General features: G+C 37.6%; 1 long non-coding RNA gene across 1 annotated transcript; it reads right to left on the bottom strand.

Moving 5' to 3' along the window:
- Positions 1-8,302: 8,302 nt before the first annotated feature.
- LOC146438003 (uncharacterized) lies at positions 8,303-11,254 on the bottom strand. The gene is made up of 3 exons (XR_014852009.1): positions 11,059-11,254; positions 8,703-8,793; positions 8,303-8,569 (listed from the first exon to the last, which is right to left on the bottom strand). It is a non-coding gene; the product is annotated as an uncharacterized LOC146438003 (long non-coding RNA).
- Between the last annotated feature and the right edge of the window lie 454 nt (positions 11,255-11,708).

Below are 11,708 nucleotides of genomic sequence, written 5' to 3'. Positions count from 1 at the left end.
CTTCATGAGTTGCAGGTTTAATATCAGCCTAGACTAAAATGTCTAAATGATTTGAATAACTACTGGTGAGCAAAGAGATAATTTCACTTTTTGCATATGTGCAACCTAAAACCTACTTTGAATCAGATTGGAAAGATTTTTCTCTTTCCACTAATCCATGCCAGAATCCAATTATAGAACATATCCCAGTTATACCAATAAATAATAGTTATAAGAGGAGTATGCATGCTACAATTTGTTGTTGCCAAATAAGACCCTTTAATAAGAAGCCTGGGTATTCTCTTTAAAGTGACATTTCAAAGGTTTTCTTCCCCATTTACAACTAAAGAATTGGTACATTTCCAGCATCTTGGTGCATTTGAAAGTTGACTAAATCAAGCCTATTTTTTTATACTTCAACAGCTTCTTTCTTCTCTGAATAAAATATCTGAAGCATATAAGGAATGAACTCCTGACCACTTTGAAGTCATTTGGAAAATTCTTTTTGTCTCTCAGTGAAGCTAGACTTTCACCCCAAGTGACTCAAATATTACAATATTCTCAATTGCCTTTTGGAGACGTTTTTGTGGAGGAGGTTAGGTTACTATTTTATACCATTTTCCTGTTTCAAACTTTAAAATAAATTCCAACTGGGATCTTGTTTGAAGCCCTTAAGAGATGATTCTCTTCAGCTTCTCTACCATGTGACAGAGGTCTGAGAACCAGTATGGAATTTTGATATTTTCCTGTAGAAAACCAGAAGACCCCATAAGTGTTCATGTTCCTCTTGAGGTACACCAAAGATTTTATACATAAAGACTTCCTGTAAAGAATTAAGAATGTTTTCTGCAACAGAAAACCATCAAGTCCAACTGTCATGGTGCCTTGACTGGTTAGAGTACCTATTTCACGGACATTACATCAGAAGCTTTAGGGTTTCTCACCAGTGATTTGGTTTGTAAACCTATTGCAGATTAGGGATGGGGCACATTAAGAGGGTTTTTTTTTGTGCCTTTCCAGTGCTGATTAATTTTCCCATTTATTTGCTACCCATTTGTGTATAATCAAGGAAATATTGTACTTGTATTCTGATGACAATCACCGCCAGCATTCAAGATTTTGGGGTTTGACACTATCTCAACAGACATAACAAGCTCCATGTTGGAAGGAAATTTAGTGAAGTCACAGCTGTCAAAGTGATGACTTTAGAGACCTGCTATCAGTAGGACTTAAACTCATCAATTTTTATGAAGCTTTGGTGTGTTTTAGTTCTAAACCCCTTTCCCTTTTCTGTGTCTGGCATCCAATATACTGTGAATACAGAACTGGTAGCTTGTCCAGGACAGAGGTAAATCATGTCAATTTTATGAACTATATATTATTTTATTATGATGAAAGTAAAACATTTCACTTCTGAAAGTGCACAGGATAAAATATTGGGCTGCATACAGATACAAGAGAAAAGATAGTGGACATCCCAAGAAGGAGGGTGAAAACTCAGGATATGTCTTGCCAAGAAAAATTGTTTGTGTTTCCAGAGCTACAAGAAGGATAGTATGTTTTTTACTATAAACCCAGTCCAAATTCCTTTCAATAGAGCGACATCCTGTAGAGGGTATCCAGTAATACAGTCTATAAATAAGTATGGCTGGAGTAAGTAAAGCTGGTAAATAATAGATGATAGCTTGTAATCTATAGAACAAGTTTCTATTTGAATGTTTATAGGGCATGGGAAACATGTAACCCTCATGGATATGAACAGGTTTTTTTTATCCCTGTACCTGGTTATTGGCTCACAGACATTATATATTTTCCTTTACTTCCTGTCTGTTCCTTGTTATGAGGAAGGATGCAGATGATGCAATTAAATTGCAAATATCTATTTTACAATATATATTTATGATGACTATATCACTGCACATATCCCAAGTGTGTGAAGTTTCTGTAACTTGATTAAGAAAAAAAGGGAATTTTTCTATATGCCATAAAACCAGTATCATATAAAGTCTGTTTGCATCCGTGATGAAAAAGTTTTCACTGTTCAAGACTCATATTTCAGGTTGGTCCAGAATGTAGTGATGTTGCCCTAAATGAAGAGAAAAAATTTTACTGTGTGACTTGTAGGAAAATTTGGTAGTAATCACCTCAGGTCAGAAAACTCTGCCTTAGAGCTGAGTTGTAAATGTAAATGTAGATTACATTTACCAGGACACTCTCTTTTTTCACCCTGGTGAATTCTGTGGATTTCAATTAATTTGATTGCCTGATTTTCCAGGTGTTTTCATAGCTCTCTCAAAATTGGCATTAATAGTATTGCTGTAGATTTTCACAGGAATAACAAAAAGATAATTCTTACAAATTTCTTTCATTTTTGAGAAGCATCTATGCTTCCAAGAAAGTCACAGCATCATCCTATGAATCTATGATGCTTCTCAAAAATGTATTGACTACTTTTGAGATGAACAAAACTGGTCTGGAGACCAGGCTTTCTTGGAAATCTTCTGTCACTTATAGTCTGTCTCTGATGGAAATGCCATTCAGACAATCTTTCCCACAGCATTTTGGTGCTGTGAAACTTGGCTTTGTCTAAAGAAGCTTCTTCACCGTAAATAATCTCAGACTGAGCTGATGTTGAGAGTCAGTGAAATTGGTTTAGTTTACATGGAGTTGTCTCATTCACAGAAATACTTTTCTTGAGGAGAACACTTCTGAATCCAAAGCATTTTTCTACCTGTAAATTAGAGGGTTTTGGTAGTTTCCTTTTTATCTAATGTGTGTGGTAGAAATGCAAAAAGACAAATAATTTTTGGATTTCTTAGCAGGTGCCAGATTCTTTACATAGAACCCACTGATCTTGCCTTCCTCTGAAGAGTTCTTATATTTCTTTTGTAAACCAGGACAGCCAGAAAGGACAAAATAAAAGGAAAAAAAAAAAACCCAGCATTTAATGATCATTTGAATACAAACCATCAATATGAAACAAATCACAGACTTGCAGAATAGCTTGTGTTGGATAGAGCTTAATACTGCATTTTCTGCACTGATCTTTAAAGATGCTGTGGCAGGTAGGAGCATTTCTCAAAGACACAGGGAAGTTCTGCAAAGCTCTAGTGAAAACCTGTGTGTTCTGTTTGAGAATGCATGTTCCTGCTGTGCATATTACATTTATTTGCTTGCCTGTGTTTAAAGGTTATCTGTTCTCTGTCAGAGATGATATCTATGATGGTATACCTAATGTCCTGATTTGCATGATCAGGGAGTGTTTTCACAACATTTAAATGTTAGCAATGAACATATAGAGGTGTCTGTACTCATCCCACCTAACTGATGTACCTAAGCTAGGAGGGTCATCTGTCTAGAATCTTTCCTTATCACTGGGAAGAGAGAGATCTTTCATCTGCTGTAAAGGCAAACCCCAAATCCCTCCTAACATAGGCACCTACATGTGATGATTTACATACCCTCCTTTCTGCCTTCAGCCATCTTTATTAACATATCCCTGCTTTGTATAAGAATTTATTTGTTCAGCATCCAGCTTGGTGTGAGAAGACTTTGCTAGGTGTGTCTACTAACTCATAAAGATTGCTGATCCTAGCTCCAAAACACTTGGGACTTTTAAGGGAAGGGGAAGAGAGATACAAGATGACATATACATTGTTACCTACTTATAGGTAATGTCAGATTTAAAAGTGCCTCAATCTTGCTGTGGTTAGGGAGATGCCCTTTGAAGTTTTTGTCACTGTGCAGCTGTAATTAGGCTTTTGCGTCTGTTAATAAATTACATGCATAGAATAATGTTTGCCAGGCTTTAACTTACAAGAGCATTCTTTGTATAGAACTGTGTCCTGATCAGACACTGAGAAAGTTCTAGAGAGAGTAAACTGAATGTAGAGAAACTGGAAGTCATAGTTCATCTAACTCACAGTAGTCTGTTTTTTTTTTTTTTAAGGAAACAAACTTCAGCATATGTTAATTAGAAAGCTTATTGGTGATATTTTCATCTCTGTGCAAGACACCGGATTTGCACTTTGCCAAAGTGCAAATTTTCTTAGGAGAGGTAGAGGCTTGGTATGTGTAGTAGAATTAGTTAGTTAAGGTGTGTTACAAACATCCCATGTGTGCATTTCTGAAATTCCCATCTCCTATATCCTCTTCTCCAGACAGAGTTGATTTTTCTTTGTGGTTTTCCTTGGTTTGAAACACATCACATTGCTTACTTCCATTTGTATAGCAAAAATTCTGCTTTTTAAAATTGCCTGTGTGTATTGTTAACATTATCTATCTGCATAATTCTGAAACTGCAAGGCAAACAGTGTGTCAAGCATGCAGAGCTATTTAAATGAGTTTATAACGAATGGGAAGGTTTTAACTCTTGCTGTGGTTGTTTGGGTGGCATTTTCTGTTTGACTTTGGTACCCAGGATTGTTCTAGCTTTTGGGTTTTTTTCTTACCATTCTTACTCTGATCAGGCTACACCAAAGCCCACTGGGAAATGTGTGCATTTTTGTGAATGCTTCACAAATACCTTTGGTTACAAAGAAATGGGGCACTGGGGAATAAAAGATGTCAAGCTTGAGTCAGCTTTGGCTAGATATCCAGATGCTTTTGTCCTGAAAATTGAGCAAGAACAGTTGTCTTATGAATTTTTATTACCTCTCTGTGTCAGCCTGATCAAAAGTACTATAAAAGTAACCTCTCTCATGATCTTTGTCTCTTCCCCCCCCCCCCCTTGTTTCTTTGACTTCATCTTTTGCATGTTCCTCAAAGGGGACAGTTGAGAGTGGACAGTATATTATTTTGAACCATGTATCATGTATGGTTTTGGCTGTAATTTTCAAGAAGTGCTTGTATGAAATAATTTTCCCATTTATGAAATTTTTCTGTCATGATATGGACTTGAGTCAAAACTCAATTCAGGTATCTGAATTCCAGTGGGATGGAAGCATCTCATCTGTTTATCTTTCTGAGAGCTGAACTCAGTGGTGATCCAGAGGCAGGAGCAAAATGTGGGACATGTTGAAGGACAGATTGAAACAACTTTGGGTAATGAGACATAAAACAGAAGGAATATTTAGGCATTCTTGAAGGGCATATAAAGATGAGTCTTTGGTGTTTGCTTTTAAGGCAGTTGGATGCCAATGAACACTTCTATTGAGAAGGATGGAGCTGGAGAACATTAGGGAAATTAAAGAGGAATAACTTTTATAAAACTTCAAATTAGAAAATTTGAGTGCCCAAAGTCTGGGTTGCTTTTTTTTTTTTAAGCTTCCTGTTACTCATGAGAACTTTGGGTCTGCACTTTTGATGATGAAACATGAATTATGTTTCCCAGCTTTCAGATGAGGCTTATCCTCTTGTATTGCAGTAACTTTGAATTGATGTTATATAAAATGGCTGTTAGGCAATAATATACAGGAAATATTGAGAAATGTCTGAATCTATAAAACAAAAATCCTGTGGTTAAATTATGTTCTGTAACTGACATCCTGTTTCTCCAGTCCTACATCTTTTTCTCTCCTCACCATATATTTCCTGAAAATCAGTAACTCATGAGACTGAGCTGACTTATTTGTGATGTTTTCATGGCAAGCCATGTCCAGAACTGGGCTCAGGTTTTGCAGTTTGGAAAGCTCTTACATTGTAGGCAAAGCATTAAAGTAAAAAGACATTGCTGCTTTTTTTACTTAGTCACTAGATTCAGATGCATTTTCCTCTTCCACACAACTGTTTGTGAATTTAATGAAGAAAAAGAACACCAGTGCAAATGAAATCACAGGTTTTCAGCAGCATTTGCCAACTGTCACTTGTTCTTGTACTATGTAATTACACAGTGTTCTCTGAAGAGCTGGGTCCAAACTTTTGTTGAAATAAGAACACTGATAAGTCATTAGCAACTCTGGATGAAAAGGCAGGCAGGACATTGTGCCTAACATTGCTCACTAAAAAATGTAGGATGTGGTTTTATTTTGAGTGCAAGGCCATTGTGAAAGAGGTGCTGTGTGGGCAGGGTGACCCATCTGTGTGGTTATGCTGAAGGCCAGGTACTGGAAGGGTGGATTTTCCTTTGGAGATGCCCACATAGGAGTTTTTGCTCCAACAGTGTGCTGTGCTTTTCCATCAGGGAGTCATGCTGCAGGTGCTGCTCATGTAGAAAAGTTATTTGTCTGGTTAGTAAATGCACAGCTCATGGGAGCCCTTTGAGCAGTGTGTTGCTGCCCTTGTGTGTAGATTGTATAGAAAATGGCCAAAAGCACAGGGAAGAGGAGAACCCATGTCTTCCCTTGATTCTCCACAAATCTATTTGAACAAAGTCAGTCATATCAAGGTTCCTGACTCTGCTTCAGAACAGGGTTTCTTCAGGTGAAAAAGGGTAAAAATTGGTGTCTTGGCCTGGTAGGAAGATGCTGAAAAAGAAACCAGGCCTCAGTCTCTGTGGACAGATTTGGGATTTTTGAATCAGATCACTTTCCATGCTGTTGCCATGGAACTCATCTGGCAGGAAAACCACATGTGCAGGTTTGACACTAAGAGAAATCCCCCAGTTTTCCATGGTAGGCAAGGAGGAGAAGCAGTAACCAAAGTGGGAGGATCACCTTTGGTCCTTCAGATGTGCTTTCACATTGTCACAAGGTACAAGAAGGATGAGGAATTAACTTGGAAGGACAGCAAAGGGGACACACACTTGCTGTAGCTCACATCCCTGTTATATGAACTATTTAGGCTCCTGTCCAGTTTAGCTTCTGGTCCATGTCTGCGATGAAGTTCAGCGCAATTCAAAGTGAATGATTACAAAGCTGTATTAGTTTTAATGAGTGGGACATAGGGCCCTGGAATTAAACAAAACAGAGTGAATGCAGCTGCACCTTAAATGCATTGAAATCCCACATCTCTGCCACCGTCTTTCTCCCTTCCTTCAGCCATCTCTGATTTCCTGGAAGCTGATCCATATGTGTGCAGACCACTTAAGACTCTCCAAAGATTCTAAATTAAGGAGAGCTGTTGTGAATTGTCACCTACAGTCCATCTTGTAGTCCTGGCAGGTCCTGGCAGAACTGTGCGTTGCTGCTCAGTGTGGAGAAGGGTGATGATTCGTTTTTAGATCAAGCAAACCAAAGGGGTTTTTCTTCTTATTTCACTTACAGCAGAAACCCAGGAAAATGCAAAACAAAATATGTGCAGACTGACTTTCTCATGTTTTCAGCCAAGTAACTTTGTCCTACACTGTTAAATGTTATTAAAGTGGATGAAGTGTCTGACCACATTACACAGTCCAGTCAGCAAGAATGAGAAGAATCACATATTTTGCAGTAATGTGCAATTGGGAGAGTCATCCAGCAGAGTGGAAGAAAGTGACTTCAGTCTGCCTCTTCCCCCACTTTTGCCTTGTTATTTGGGTCTTCCCATTTGTACACCCTGCTGAAATATGTGATGTCCTTCAGCCATGATGATGGAACTGTCATGCATGGTCAGTGCTGGATAATTTCTTGCCTTATGTGTTAGCCTAGAAGCACATGCTTGAGTTCTGTTTTATTCATTATAGGCCCATGACCTTGTAGATTTTTTTTTTAAGCTGTACTGTCTGCTTCTAGTTTGTCCTTCGCAATTCTGACTTGTTTTGCCTTAAATTCAGAATTCCTATAGTTTGGGGTTCTAGAGAGTTTTTCTTGTTGTTTTTGTTCTGTTTTTTTTTTAAATGTGTTTCACATGGTTTTATATCAGGAAAGTTTTAAATGTCTGAAGAATTACGTTAGCTATAGTTCATTTTTTGTGCATTGCCACTTATGGTTGCTTAATTTTAGAAGAATATAGCTTTTAAGTTGCTGTTTGAAATGACCTTTCTCATATTTTTCCAGTGAAAAAAACAGAGTGCCAAATTTCACTCCCCAGCATTTACAGCTCTCCGAAACCAGTCAGGTATTACAAATGTAACTGAGTGAGAATTTGGCCTAGACTGTGTAAAGCCCCAGGGAAATCCTATAGCTGTGTGGGAAACATCTAGCTTTTCTTGTGTTTTCCCATTCATTGCTCCTCCTCTTTCCTGTTTGGCTTCTGGGATGCTCCCCAAAGAAATCCAAGACGTGCCTCTCTCAATACAAGTAGACAGAGCATAGACACAGTATTGGTTTTTGTGCCTCTTGAAAGAACAAATGAATGTAAGTTCACATTATTTCCAGTTCATGTACTGCTATTAGCTGAGTTGCCTCTTTTTATGATGATAAAAGGCATTCAAACAGACTGAGATTTAGCCTCTACAATTTCTCTATAAAAGACGAAAATAAGATGGTGTGGGTTTTGAAATAAACCAGAAAATTAAATACCAGATTTTATTCCTTTAGTCATCTGGAAGGACATTGTAAGTTGTGAATTTTCCCCAAGAAAGTCAGTGTGAGCTTAGGTTAATGCTTTGCTCTCTGCTCTTTCTTGGACATGCTGTACTTCATGTTATTAAACTGTTTTGACTCGTGATCAAAGTTCATGCTACCACAAATCACCAGCTGGCTGGAAGGATATGTAGAGTGGCTGTGGGATCCACAGGCTGCAGCCCACATGCATTTCCTACAGACTTTTGAAATTCCTCGCTATCATTGCTCTGGAAGTACAGAACATAGGAAAGAGAGTCACATTACCTGTTTCTAATAAACATTACACAAAACATAGAAACAGTCTATAGTCATGTGAGGCTGGACACATGAAATGAGTTAAGCTTCAAAGTGCATAGTTACCTTTGAATTTGCTTGTTTCTCTCTGTGTTTTGCCCTCGTGCTTCATTTTTCAGTTTGCTGTGTTCAGGCAGGAGTGCCTTTCATACACTGGCTACACGATAAAACACATACAAAGCAACTTCGAGTACTACTATTTAAGTGACCAGAGTTTGAGGCATGTCTCCCACAAGATGATACTTCTCATCCCACTACAAAAAAGTACCTCAAGTAGATTATTTTTTTATTTAGGGACTTTGTGATCTGGTTTATTTACAGAGATTCTTGTTCCCATGCTGATTTTTCTTCTCTCTATATTTTCAATCAACGATTTCTTTCCCTTCTCTGCTATATCCACTCTGATCAAATTACCATATGTATAAAATTCAGCTGCAAGATTTCTGGCTTGCCCTGGGTCCTGGGAACATACCACCCTCATTTTGATCTCTCTAAATTAGCTTCCTGTACAATTTCCTGTCAAACATGAGTTTCATGAGATTTGTCCTTGAATGTGTGTGTGATCATCCCTTCTCCCTGTAATAAAATTTTGGCTGCCTAACTAGCTGGAATGTTTTCACCAAGCCTGTTTTTATAAGAGCAAATACTTAATGAGATTTATTTTTATTTTTCAAAGTAATGACTCTTGGAAATAGATCTGCAAAGATAATTCAGGTTAACTCTGATGTAAGAATTCTAAGCAGGGGTATCTGATAGTAGTGTGTTTGTGTGAAGGAATCTACCCCCCAGCATGTTGTAAATTACTTTTCATATTATTTAATATGATCTTCACTTCATGAATTTTCTTCTATCTAGATAAAATAAAATGAAATGCGGGAAGAAAGCATTATCTGCTAATAACAATATTGCAGGAATAGTTTTTATTGCAACTTGATGTATGACTAAAATGACATTAATAAACATTCTCAAACTCAAATGTTTCCTGAGGGATAAAGCCTGAGGATGTTTTGTGTCTCACTGAAACAGCTTCTGCTGCAGGATGCATGTATCCCATCTGAAAAATTAGACCAATATGACTTTGAGTCTAAAATCAGTTGATACTTCCAAAATTTTTCTCAAATACTTTTGAGTATTGAGATTTAATTCTGTGTATGGTGCAGGATTAAAAGTGTAGATGCAAAACTTGTAAAAATCTTGTTCCTCACTTCCTAATTTATTTCTCAACTGAATTATCTAAGGAGTGTGTTCTCAAACTGAGTATTTGCAGGGCACGAGGCTCTTTATAGCTTTTCTTCTGTCGTGGGATGCTTTTTCTGCTGACTTCCACACATAGAAAGAAAAAAGTTCCAAGTAACATCTCTAGTTAAGCCTGGAGACAGAACACCTGATTTTAATAGTTTGCTGAAAACACCAATTTAGGAAAGCAGCAAATAAGTATGTTTTGCTTTCATGCATTATTTGTAGGATACCATTCAAAAACGCAAAAGAAAAAATTCTTAACACCAAGATTTTCATGGAATTAATGTTAAGAATTGGTGACTGCTGCACAGTGTTTTCAGGATGAGTTTTGCTCTGAGTTTATTAAAGTTGCAAGGATACTTTGCACTCACAGCTGGGAAACCTCAGAACAAACATGAGTTAAAGGAACAGCTCTGTCTGCTGTAGAGCACTTCTTTTCATAATCTGATTATTTATGTGGGATGTTTACATATACTGCAAGGAAGTATACCAAATTTATCACTCTTTTTCTTGGCATACTGGATTGAAGCTGTAATGGAGTGGTACCATGTGAATGATTGAACAAGTCTGATCCTCTCCTTCAATAATTCTAGCTAGAGACGTGAAAACATTCTTTGTTGTCAGAGCTTTGCAATTGTGACCATTTTTTTTTTGTTATTCTACCCTTGATGTCTCTTTTTGACATAACTTAGGATGAGGAAAATTTTGTGAACTTCTTTGTAGGTGCTAGGGATGAAACCGAAAAGAATTATGTGCCCTCTGGCAATTCTGGTGTGCATTTTGAGGTCAAGAGCAGCTTTTTTGTTCTGTAGAACAGCTGACAGTTTTTGGGGTCTTGATCTTGCAAACCTTAGTAAGAGAAGCCAAGATGGATGAGGCAAGGGCTAGGGGTGAGATAAGAATTATCATTCAAATCTGTGTTCAGATACATGGTGGCTGATAAAGTATGCTGATTTCTGACTTTGGATGTAACTTGGCATGGGCAGGACATGCCTGACTGTGCAGAAATGTGGATCTGCTGGGATGGGGAAACAGGCTTTTTTTTCCTGGGATTGGCCCTAACACCAGAGATTCAGTCCCTGACAGTTTAACTCAACTTTAAAAGGTTGAAATAATCTCCAATTATTTTTAGGTGAAACCCAAACCACAATTGCAGAACTTCAGCTAGGCTTTAGATTCTCACCCGGATTTGATAATAGGAGCAGCCATGGAGAGGGATGATTTTGGTAGGTATCCAGAACAGAAAAGCAGATGGATGGAGGAAAGGAATAATGTGAATACAAAATAATTTCCAACCATAATTAATTTGCCAAAGGTGAAGGGAAGGAATTGTCGATCTACATGTGGAAAATTCATATATCAACATGCATTTTGAGAGACAGCAGTTACAGCTTTACCCTCTTCTCTCTTTGAAGTATCCCTTTGTCCCACTCTATATTTAGCAGATGCAATGTGGCAAATGTTAGATGAGCTGTTACTTATCATGGAAGCTCAGAACATGCTTCAGCCCTGTTATGGTCATGTGTCTAAGTACCTAGAAGTGTATCACAGAGAGCACTTCCCAATTATTCCTGCCTATTCTTAGAGGAGTGACATTTTTCTCAGATACTGTCATTCATTAATGACTTACGAATAATGATACCTCAAAAAAAAAAAAAGATTATAGTAGCAATGTGACACTTTGTGCACTGTGTTATCTGGTAATTTTAGGTAAATAGTGAATGTATAATGGCTGCTATTCCACAGTTTCTGGACAAAGCAAATATATTTTGCTTTGTGACCTAATTATTTTCTAATTTGCTTGCATATAGCCCAGGATTTGGTTGTGATTTA

The sequence above is a fragment of the Lichenostomus cassidix genome, chromosome 4, assembly GCF_008360975.1.
Source record: "Lichenostomus cassidix isolate B80296 chromosome 4, HeHo_3.0, whole genome shotgun sequence".
Taxonomy (NCBI): Eukaryota; Metazoa; Chordata; class Aves; order Passeriformes; family Meliphagidae; genus Lichenostomus; species Lichenostomus cassidix.
This window is presented reverse-complemented; position numbering and strand designations above follow the sequence as displayed.